The sequence below is a fragment of the Phyllostomus hastatus genome, unplaced genomic scaffold (assembly GCF_019186645.2).
Source record: "Phyllostomus hastatus isolate PE091 unplaced genomic scaffold, TTU_PhHast_1.1 phas_contig_491, whole genome shotgun sequence".
Lineage (NCBI taxonomy): Eukaryota > Metazoa > Chordata > Mammalia > Chiroptera > Phyllostomidae > Phyllostomus > Phyllostomus hastatus.
In genome coordinates this window covers 1-12258 of record NW_025333893.1, presented here as the reverse complement: position 1 = coordinate 12258, position 12258 = coordinate 1, and the positions used below count along the sequence as shown (strand labels likewise).

General features: G+C 47.3%; 1 long non-coding RNA gene across 1 annotated transcript; it reads left to right on the top strand.

Moving 5' to 3' along the window:
* Positions 1 to 821: 821 nt before the first annotated feature.
* Positions 822 to 1868, top strand: LOC123823291. Its single transcript, XR_006786518.1, has 3 exons — positions 822 to 947; positions 1469 to 1594; positions 1796 to 1868. It is a non-coding gene; the product is annotated as an uncharacterized LOC123823291 (long non-coding RNA).
* Positions 1869 to 12258: the final 10390 nt, after the last annotated feature.

The following is a 12258-nucleotide window of genomic DNA, read 5'->3' as shown; positions in this document are numbered from 1 at the left end:
GTCAGGGACCTTCTATTAAAATGCAAAGAAGTGATTTCAGGAGAGCAAATACTACGCACTCTGAGTCAATCAGATAGAAGAACCACGGCTCAGTCACTGCCTCTAGTGTGCTGTGCTTTGGGCTGCTCACCTGCGAACCCGGGACACACCCACTCACAAGGCTTCTGTGGGGCCAGCTACAGACTAAGGGAACGTGGCCCCAGTGAGACGCTCAATCCACTGCGGCTGTGTCTTCTCACGTGGGTGCACCGAGATAGGTGTTTCCAAAGAATCAAGCCTCTACCTTGTTGAGCTCCCCAGTGTCAGGTAAAGTGTCCCAGCCTGTGCTGTCATTCCCGAGGCCTTCCCAAGGATTCAGGCTGGATTTCAGAATAGCAACTTCTACCACCTAAGGACCTCTGAGCAGCGAAGGTCAGAAACCCCGTCATGGGAACGCTGGCTTGGGAAAACTGCCGTGCAGCACTCACTCGCAGCCTCTCGTTCCTGCCAGCCCGTCTGCAGTGCTGCCGAACAGGCCAGGGTGGCGTTCATGAGCCCGTGCTTACACTGGAAAACCAAGGCCATGAAGACTAGATCTTTGCTCAGTTACCCAGAAGAAATGGCTTCAGTTGGGGCCAGAATCCTTTCCCTCTCCTGAAAGCATTTCTCTGGGGCGTGGAGTTGGCGATGACCAGACCCCCACCACTGGGTCCTCCTCCACTGCCTGCCACCCCGCACCACCCGCCCTCTGCCCCAGACCTGCCCTCTGCCTCAGACCTGCGTCTCTGCAGCCCCTGCCAGCCTGTGCATCCCTGGCCTCACGCCAGCCCTGTGGTCTCCAGCAGGGACAGCGCTCAAGTGCATAACCTGCCACCTTCACCTGACCTCAGATCGCTGTAGAAGTGGCTTTGGAGTTTGTGTTGCTAAGGAGGAAGAGAAGTGTATGACTTTAAAGGTCTACAACTTCGGTAAGCCGGAGGGCCAGGGTGGGGGGTGCGGTGAGATCCTTACAACATCTTCAGGAGAGTGCTTCAGCAATTTTACAGCCCAGACTAAAGCCCGTCCAGGAGAGGGACCGAGGTGCAGAATGCACCCAGCACAGGTGCTGGTGGGTGCAGACAGAAGGGAATCAGGAAAATGCGACAGGGGGAGAGAAGGCGGGGTTTCCACATTCCCCAGAAAACTGGCCAATGGAACTGCAGCTCTGCAGACACCAAAGCGCTGGCTGCTGATCTTCTGGCAGGGAAAGCAGTGAAGCCGCTGGGCAGAGAGCCCAGGCCTGTGAGGGACCTCAGGCCAACAGCCGCTGCCAGAGCCGGTGGTGTCGGCGCCACCTGCTGGGGCCTCCCGGAGAAGTCTGAGCTGGACAGGGTCCTGAAACCTGCCCTGGGGCCTGGCTACATTCTCCCCGACTGGGCAGGTGCCGGGTTTGACTTGTCTGCAGAGAACCGTGTCACTGACTTACTGCCGCGGCTGCTCCTTCCTCCAGGACGGAAACACCTGCTGTCCTACATGGTGTGCCAGAGGTTCTGCAGAGCCATGAAGTTCCTGCACCACGGTCGGTATTTCTTCCACGAGTGCTGCGACCAGAATTACTGCAACTTCAAACTGGGAGGTGCGTGCCATCCCCAGGGCTCCCTCCAGAGTGTCACTGATGCTTCTCCTCCTGGCCCTCTGCCTGCCCCTGGTCCTTGCCTGGCCCACTCTGGTAGTAGCCCCGCTCCCTCGTGCATTCCTTCCTGGTCACCCCCCACCCCACTGGGCTCCTTTGTTGGTCGGAGGGGAAGGATTCTCCACAGCAGGTCCCCCCTTGCAGGAACTGGCGCGACCACACTCCAAGGAGGCGACCCCGAGAGGCCCAGTGCAGAAACATTGACAGGACTATTCTAGAACCTTGTGATTCGCTTGGATCGTTGAGGGTAAACGAGAACTCCTCAGCTAAAAAATTCACAAGTGTTTATTTTTCTGTAAAACATGAATTTATCTTTACTCGAGTGAAGCAAGAAATAGGAACACCTTGGATGGGGACCCTCACGATTTTCCTCTATGGACACGACATTATTTTTCCCAGTGGATATTGTCCACTGCAGACTCAGGCATGATTTCCTCGGCCTTGACAAAGGATATCCACCCCCCAGTGTCAGTGGGACACGGCAGATTAGGGCTTTCCTGCTTCTGTGGCCTTCCTTGCTCACACATGGCTGTGGGGAGAAGGACCAGTGCAAAGCCCTTGGTCCGGTCAAGGTAGCACACAGTGTCTAAAACAGAGCGGGGTCACTTATGCCAACTAACATGGCTGTCAATCAGTCATGTCACTTTGGTTCAAGAGGAAAATGACCTAGGTCAGAGCAGACGCGTCTGGAGAGGAGACATATGTGCCCAGGTGTTCAGAGCAGCCGCGTCTGCCAAGTGGGACCACCCATGCATAGGCTGCTGGGGAAATTCCCCCCCTGCCAGCCAGGCTGTCAAGCAAGCAGAACAGCCGTGTACCACCCATGGGCTCCTGGGCAAATTCCACCCCCTGGCCTCAGGGGTGTCAAGGCATTTATGGAAAGGGCCCGGAAGGGTGGAGTTCACCACTCTCAAGGTATAACCCAGGCAGGCTCCAGACCACTGCTGAGACAGGCGGAGCTCCACGCCCCAGGTGCTGCCCCCGCGCCACACTGGTCTCCCTTGGCATCAGCCCCCGGAGGCTCTGCCCTGCTGGACTGAGGACTCACCTGCCCCACTGCCCACCTGGCTCCGGAGATGTTTCCTTGCATGACGCTGACGACTTCCGTGCAGACTGCCAGACCTGCAGATGGAGATTCTGGGACTCGGGCTCATCATCCCCCATTGATTGCTGTGTGTGTGTATATGAGATATTTCTCTTTGACTGTTCAAGTGTGAGAACGATAGGAATGTGTGGTGTTCTGCTTTGGGTGAACCTGCATTCAGTGAAAGCTGAGTGAAGAGCATAGTTACTGTGTGTGACTGTTGCCTGTTCCTTGGCACCCGGGCTGCTCAGCAGGCAGTGAGCTGAGCAGTCTCCTGGTCGACTCACAGGAAAGACGACACCAGGAAGAAGACACTCGTGACAGCGGCCCTTGCCAGCTTGTCAGGGTGTGCACCCCACACTCATCGCTCCTCTCCTTTCTCCCTCCTCCTCACCTCATCTTTCTCCATTCCCCTTTTCCTTGACATCCACCTCCACTATCACCTCCCCAGCACCCATGCCGTTGCTGTCCAAATTCTCCCTCTTCTGAATACTCTAGCCCCTTTATTGATACTTTAAAAAATAATCCTCACCCAAGTTTATGATTATTGGTTTTAGAGAGAAAAGAAGGGAGAGAGAAATGTTGATGTGGGAGAGAAACAGTCATTGGTGCCTGCTGTACGCACCCCAGCCAGGGACGGAACATGCACCTGAGGCTTGGGCCCCCAACTGAATCAAACCTGTGACCTTGTGGTGCACAGGACGATGCTCCAACCACTTGAGCCACCTGGCCAAGGCTGGATGCTTTTCTTGACACTCTCTTCTAATGGTTTCTCTAATTTGCCCCAGCCAGTTATAAACCGCAGCAAGAGCAGGGACCAGGACTTACTCATCTCTGCTGTTTAACTGGACACCCAGTGAAACTGATGGACTTTTTCTCTTGCGTCTCTTTAGTCCGCAGCAGTAACAAGGCCTTGGTGCTTCCTCTAGCTGCATCCACTATGTCCAGTGTACCGGGAATGGTAACTCCTACTTTGTACCCGGTGAAGAACGCTCACTCCGGGTGTCATATACCACGTGCTTTCCTCAGAGTTCTTGTTTAACAAACCCTCCAGTATTTAAATATCTTAACCAAAAATTGTTTTTGATGGGATTCTTCAAAAACTCGCTAGCTATCTTTACTTCAGAATTGATCGTCGATACCCTCATCGTGCCAAGGTCTTATAAAGGAAACCTGCTCATCTGGGGAGGGCCATCTGACGCTGCTGGGAGTGGCTGAAGGCTCGCGCTTCCCGGATTTAACGATGTCGAGCTGATCGCGTGGGTTTTTCTCAGATTCCACTTCACAAGGGAAACTCTCCCTTCAGTCTCTCGCCTCGCAGGGTTGGCCTCCCTGATCATGAGAAACTAGGTCCATTACTTATTATGAGTAGGAATATAGTAACTTCACCTTCTTGATTAAAGTACAAATCCCACACAATAAAATCATCTGTTGGAAGTATGCGATTTGACGTGATTTGACAAATGTGCAAACCTGTAGAACCAGCACTCTAATTAAAGTATAGAACACGTGCATCAGCCCCGGGAAGTTTCTTCAGGCAGCCATCCACTCCCCAGGTGTCCTTTCAACGTATATCACCATGGGATAATTTCACGCATTCTTAAACCTACTATAAATAAAATGATACAGAAAGTACTCTCTTGAGACTGGTTTCTATTATTCACCATGACATTTTAATATTATCTTTTTTGTATTTTTTTTCTTTTTTTTAAAGATTTTCACTTTTTAAATATTTTATTTATTTATATTTAGGGTGGGAAGGGAGGGAGAAAGAGAGAGAGAGAAACATCAATGTGCGGTTGCTGGGGGTCATGGCCTGCAACCCAGGCATGTACCCTGACTGGGAATCGAACCTGCGACACTTTGGTTCTCAGCCCGCCCTGAATCCACTGAGTCATGCCAGCCAGGTTCACCATAACATTTTAAAGATTAACGCAGGTTTTTTCTTATACCACAAGGTGGATCTTTTTTCCACTCTATACATACACTACAATTTATTAAATTAATTTGCCTATTGAGGGACATCAAGCTCTGTCCAGGTTTGGGCTCTAGTGAGCAAAGCTACCATAGAATTCTTATATAAACTTTTGGTGGACATATACACTCCTTTCTGTTGGGTAGGTAATGAAAAGTAAAAGTTAAGAGTCATGGGGATAGCGTACGCAAAACTCTGAACAAAACTGTGAAGTCGTTGGCCGAAGTGGTGGGGCTGGTTTGTAGCCGCCCCTGTGCTCTGCAGGAGTCCACCTCCCCGCCACTTCCCCGCCACTTCCCCGCGCCAGTGGTTGCTGGTCACTGGAGTTTCAGCTGGGCCAGTGGGCGTGAAGGGCATATTGCATTTTCCAAATAATTAATGAAGGCTAGCCACTTTTTATGCCCCAAGTTAGAAAATCATTCACCCATGACTTCTAATATGTATACACATGAAAATGACCATTTAGATTCTCCATTTAGAATTGATCTTTGTAAGAAATTGATGCAATTCAATCTATTCCTCTATGGCTACTTGATTAGCCCAACATTTATTGAAAAGTTTCCGTTTTTCTCAGCTAATTTGAGATGGCTCTTACATAACACACTGAGTTTTAATTAGCACTTCCCTCCAATTCTGGGTCCTCTACTCAGTTGCATTTTTCTCCCCGTTGCCTCTACTTCACGCACACACACACACACACACACACACACATTCAAAGGGGACTGTAGGCTGGAGGTGAAGATGAAAACGATAACATTTCTAAAAGACAGCATAGTATGCTTTTATGACTTGGGAATAAGAAAGGTTAGTTACCTGTGATGTGCAAAGCAAAAGCATTTTTAAAAATTCATAAGGTTCATGTCATTCAGTTAACACTGTTCGTTCTTCAGCAGCACGACTAAGAGAGTGGAAACCCCGGTGAAGGCGTGGGCAAGACATCTCTAGTACTCACATCCCACACGGAACTTGTTGCCGGAACACACATATCATTTTTCACCCTTCCTAGACAGACAGAGTGGAAGGAATTTGTCACCTACCTTACAAGAAACACTGAAAGGAGGTATTCCAGCTGAAATGGAATGATGTAATCAATGACAGGAAAGCAGACAGAAATACGTCACGGACTGAGACAGGCCAATATCCCGTCAGACTAGAGATCTGATAGGATGGCGTGTTTGTCACGTAACTGTGGTGCCGAGGTCCAAGGACACAGCACTAAATATAATTGTAGCTACTATAACTTGTTCATAAATAAGCAATAGAAAAAAGGCGCACGATGACATCAAAATATAAAAAGGGGAATAAGAAAAGGGCGAGGCTTTTGTAGATGGTCACAGTTTTGTTACAGACAGCTCAAACTGGACCACTTTATCTGTGAGATATCTTACATTAGACTCCTGGTGCACACAAAGCGAAAACCCAGAGGAGACGCACAGGAGACAGAGAAGGGGGAGGCGAGCCAGGCACCGTGGGAAACACCAGTGTGCAAAAGGTAGGCAGGAACACGGGGCGAAAGAAACAATATAAATGCAAAACAACTGGAAAGCAATTAAGTGAGTGGCCTTAGTCCTTATATCCATAGGATCTCTATATGTAAATGGATTGAATTCACCAGTGAGAAGACACAGAGGGATGGAACGGCTAAAACAGAAGACGCCATGTTCGCTGCCTGCCAGAGATTCACTTCGGTTTCATAGACACACAGGTGAGGAGATGGAGAAAGACATTCTGTGCAAGTGGAGACCAAAATGGACTTTGAGCCACACACTGGAACAAGAGACAAGGTCAATATGTAATGATAAGGGGGGCCCATTTATCAAGAAGAGGAAACCAGCATTCTGACCACAATGCTATGAAACCAGAAATCAATAAGAAGATGAAAATGGAAATCTGAAAATATGTGGAAATAAAAAAAACACCAAAACACTCCAGAATAACCAATGACACTACGAAGGCATCAAAAAAATAAACAAAATATAGCTATTTACGTTTTAAAAAATTACAGTTGAACAACTGTATTTGAACAACAATAAAATAATTTAAATAAAAATTACAGTTGGAGCACAATATTATATTAGTTTCAGGCATAGAACCCTGTAATTAGACTTTTATGTAATCATGAAGTAATCACCCTGATAAATCATCCCAACAAATCACCCCCATCTGACACCCTCCATGGTGATCACAATATTGGAGACTGTACTCCCTATTCTGTACTGTACATCCCCGTGACTACTTAGTGACTGGCCAGCTGTACTCCTGACTCCCTTCACCTTCCCTAGCCCTGCCCCTCATCGCTCTCCCATCTGGCAACTGTGGAGACGTTCTCTGTATCTGTGAGTCTGCTTCTGTTCTGCTTGTTTGTTTACTTTGTTGTTTAGATTCCATATATAAGTAAAATCATCGGGCATTAAACAACAAAAAATATCTTGAACAACCCAAAATGGAAACACAAAGGAAAAAGGAAAATAATGACATCAAAAAATACCACAACCTCGGGGACGCTGCCAGTGTGGTCCCGACACGGAGGTTTATAGCCGTGAAGGCATATGTGAAGAAATAGAAGGATCTCAACAATCAAGCTAGTTTTGCACCTCAATAAATTAGGGGAAAAAACTGAGCCCAAAGTGAGGAGAAGCGAGGAAATAAGAAAGAACAGAGTGAAAATAAATAGAAACAATCAAAAGAATTAGAAAAATGCATGAAACCAAGTGCTGGTTTTTCAAATACATAAACAAAATGGACAAATATCAGCTAGACTAAGAAAAAAAGAGAAGACTAAAATCACGAAATCATATGTAAAAGAGGCGAGAGACATTACAGCTGATAACAAAAATAGTAAAGATCACAAGAGACTACCAAGAACAATTAGATGCCAACCTGTTGGTTAACCTAGAAGACATGGATCAGTTCCTGAAACATACATTCTACCAAGACTGAGTCAGGAGAGAGAGAGAATCTGAACAAACCAAGCACAGGTAAGGGCATTCAATCAATAATCAAAAACTTCCCAACACAGAAAACCCCAGGACCACCAGGTGGCTTCGCTGGCAAAGTTGACCAAACATTTTAAGAATTCCTGCCAATCCTTTTCATACTCTTCCAAAAACTTAAAGAGGAAGGAACCCTTCCAAACTCAGTTTGTAAGTCATTACCCTGATTCAAAGCCAGACGAGGGCACTACAAGAACACAACACGGGACTGATATCCCTGATCAATACAGAGGCAGAAATTCCCAACAGAATGCTAGCAAACTGAATTCAATGACACTCTGCAACGATGATGCATCGTGACCAAATTGCACTCGTCTCTGGGATGCAAGGGTGGTGAAACAGATGCACATCCATGAATGATATAGATGGCATTAATGCTAGGAAAGATAAAAATCATAGAATCATCCCATGAGATGCAGAAAAAGCATTTCACAAAAATAGAATGTCTTTCATGATAAAAAATTCTCTGGAGAAAAGTACCTCCACATAATAAAGACCATATATGGCAAACCCACAGGCAACCTCATGCATGCGGTGAAAACTGGAAAACTTTTCCTCTAAGATTAGGAACAAGGCAAGGGCGCCTGCTCTCATCTCTCTTATTTCACATACCCCCGAAAGGCCTAGTCAGAGCAGTTAGGCAAGAATAATAAATGAAAGGCATACAAACAGAAAAGAGAGAAGTATGATTGTCATTCTTTGCAGATGACCTGATCTGAGGTGTAGAAAACCCTAGAGAGTCAGCAAAACACTGCTGGAACTCATGAGCAAATCTAGTAGAGTCGTGGCATTGGTGGAGAGGTCTCTCATTCAGTGGGTTGTTTGTTCATGTGGATGGTTTGCTTTGGTGTGCTAAAAACTTTTTAGATTGAGCTATCCCCTTTGTTTGTTTTTTTCCTTTATTTCCCTTGCTCAAGGAGAGCTATTACAAAAAATATTGCTCCAAGAAATTCCTGACATTTTACTGCTCATGGTTTCTTCTAGGATTTTTATGGTTTCTGGTCTTGCATGTTGTCTTTCCACTATTTAGAGTTTATTCTTGTGCATGGTGTAAGAAGATGGTCTAGTTTCATTTTTTTTGCATGTATGTGTTCAATTTTCCCAACACCATTTATTGAACAGACTGTCTGTATTCCATTGAATGTTCTTGCCTCCTTTGTCAAACATGAATTGACCATAAAGGCATAGGTTTAATTCCGGGCTCTGAATTCTATTTCATTGAACTAAGTGTCTGTTTTCACAACAGCACCATGCTGTTTTGATTACTACGGCCTTGTAGTATAGTTTGGTATCAGATAGTGTGTTTTCTCCAACTTTATTCTTCTTTTTCCAGATTGGTGTGGCACTTTGGGGTATTTTTGTGGCTCCACATAATTTTTTGGAATATTTGTTTTAGTTCTGTGGAATATGCCATTGGTACCTTGACAGGAATTGTGTTGAATCTATAGATTGTATAGGGGTGGTGTGGACATTTTTAATCTTCTAATCTTATATTAATTAGCTGTAGAGGTACGGATCATCCTTGTCTTATCCCTTATTTTAGCATGAAACCAAATGTTTCCCCCATTAAACACGTATTGGCTCTTGGGACTAAGCTCTACGTCATTTTATTATGTTAAATACGCGTTTATCAATTCCACTTTTATTTGTTTTTTCCTATGAATCAGTGTTGAAATTTGTCACATAACTTCTTGTTTCCAGTGGGGTGATCATCTGCTGTTTCTCAGTTATTATAATTGATATTTTAAACATTGAACCAATCTTGCATCTTTGGAATAAGACTCTCTTCGCCATAACGTGTAGTATATTGCATCATCTGGCTCCGATTCCTCACCCTTCCCTTCGTCTATATCCTCCCACCTACAAGTTTTCAATGTGGTGCCATTGAAGGTGGGATGACCTGCCCAGTGTCCTCACTCTAAGCTTGGTCACATCACTTGCTTTGACCCCCTGTGTTGTAGGCAAACCTAATGTAAGCACAGGTGGGGGGCTTGCTCTGTGCTGCTGCCTTTGCTGTGAGCGAGCTATGTCCAGGCTCATCCTCTGGTCCCAGAAAGAGATAAGCATGCAGAGCGGAGCCCAGTCACTCCACTCAGGCCAGCCTACTCAACCAGCCTCCAGGTGCCCGCCAGCTGGATGAGTGATGGGCTGAGATGAGCAGAGCTGCCCAGCTGAGCACCTTGGCAGCATCTGAATTCTTCAGACACAGAAAAATAGTTGGTGATTCTTTTAAGCCATTAAGTTTTGCCACGATTTTTGACTCAGGAAACATTAATGAATTTGCACATTATCCTTTTATCTGCCAACAGAGTAATTGGCCTACACTCAGCCAAGCGTCCATCCTGGTAGATTTGACTCTGGCCGTGAGAGCAAGATGAAATGATCAGAAACACGGTGACCAGGCACCTGTGCACAGGGAGGTGTCATTCAAATCGTTTCTTACACTAGGGGCAGGACTGAGCCTCTCGTGTGCGGGGCACTGACTGCCGCTTCCACGAAGTGAGCGTTTCCCAACCTCACATGGACTTTCTCAACCCCGCTGGCACGGGCCCTCCTAACCCTCCCCCAGAGACCTCCTCCCTGTCCTCCCAAATATTTCTAATATCTCCTCTGGTTTCTCGCCCAATTTTTCTACCCAGTCTGCTTTCTTCTGACCTTCCCTCACAATCTCCACCAGAAGAAATCACTTTGCTCCCCTTGCCAGAAATGTTAGCACCCTGGCCTCAGCCCAGGGGCAGCACCAGAGCTTCGGGGCCAGGAAAGATGGCCAGGAGGAGCCGGGTGGCAGAGAGGCGGGTCCGACCAGAGAGCAGAGATGGGGGCTTTAGTGGCCCCTGGTTTCACACTTTCCTGGGAGTGGAAGGGCTGAGCCAGGAGAGACGGTGCTTGCATGGGTGGTGGATCTGCAGGCTTAGAGCAGAGAGGGGTCTGGGTGCTGAGGAAATGGGAGCTGATGATGCCGTTGGATGGGAGAAGGGCAAAGGTGACTGAGCGACGTGGTGTAAAAGCACTCTGTGTTGTGCTGTATATATAATGCACACTCATGTTTTTGGGCCAGACTTTCAGGAAAAAAACTTTCGTTTCAATTTTTAAGTAATTAATTAATTAATATTTAGAAACAAAAGTGATTATCTTATTCCAAGGTATTATTTTGCATACATTTGTTTTTATTGGTTTCTAGAGTTACACATATAACACATAATCCTAAATAAAAGAATTAAAAGCATTTACCAGTGTATAGATACAGAATCAGTACTACTCATGTGTAATGCACATTCTCATATTTCCCGAAAAAATTTGAGTACAAAAGTGTGCATTATACATGGCAAAATACAGTCATTATTATAGTTTTGGTCAAGTCGGCCTGTTTTGGTCCGGTGATACATACTCCTTCACAGTGTCCATTGTTTCATCAGGGTTGTTGCACCTGTCGTTGTGAGTGCAGCAAAAGGTTTCTCTCAGAACGTCATGGAACACCTGAGCATCCCCTGTTCACATGGTTCACAAGAGAGTACGGAATGGCGATACAGATACATCCCTAAAGAAAAAGAAAAGCAAGTGCAGTCACTTTGCTCCATCCCACCGTTCTCCTGGCAATGGCCTCTCCCCGGGAACCAGACATTATTTCCGTAGTCTGAATGGACCCGAGGCTCTGCCTGCATCTCATCTCTGTCTGTGCAGACAGCACTGGGCAAGACAGCTGCCTCCCACACAGCCCCCACCCCAAGCCTGGGACGTGAGAGCTGGGGCTCCTCCTCTCTCCCAGGGTCCCAGGCTCCACCCACACCTTGACTCCCATGAACTGGGGCCAGCAGTGGTAACATTTCATGTCTGTCTCTGGCTCCCACCCACCTGTGAGGCGATCAGTGAAGTAAAGTGGTCTGTGCGACAGCTCCTGTTTCCCGCCATGGCGTTGAACTTCCAGCAATTCTTCATGTGATTGGTGCAATGGGAGCCATTAAAATAGCTGCATTTGTTGCAAAAATCGAACCCTAAAGAAAGACAGTGAAGCTTCAGCCTGTCCCCCCACCTGTGAACACTGGAAGCCGAGGTGGTGCAGACTGGCCAGAAGGAGTCCACACCCTCCCCAGCATGTGCTGGAGTCCTGACTCCCTTGAGTGGAGAACAGCTATGACCCTCCCAGAGTCAGAACAGTGCCCCCTCCCAAGCCTGGGGCAGAGAAGACACTACAGCAGTGAGTGAGGGGAGTGGAGTGGAGTCGGGGAGTGGGGGGAGGCACGTGTGTGAAGAACCCAAGACCGTCCCCCGTGGTTGCAGCATTATTTATCCAAGAACGGCCAGACATACACTTTGTGGGGAGGACTCTGTCTCCTGTGAAGAGAAGAAGGAAAATTCCCTGTGAGCCATTTTCCAGCAGCCCCAGAGTCAAGCTGAGAGAGCCCTGCCCTCCCGCCACAGGTCCTCTCCCCAGGCCTCACTGTCCCCTCCCCCGGACCTCACCCTCGTCCATGAAGAGCACTACGAATATGGCCAGCAGAAGCCCCCTGGAGCAGCCTGGGGCCCATGGCTCCGAGGTCCCAGTGGAGGCTCCAGC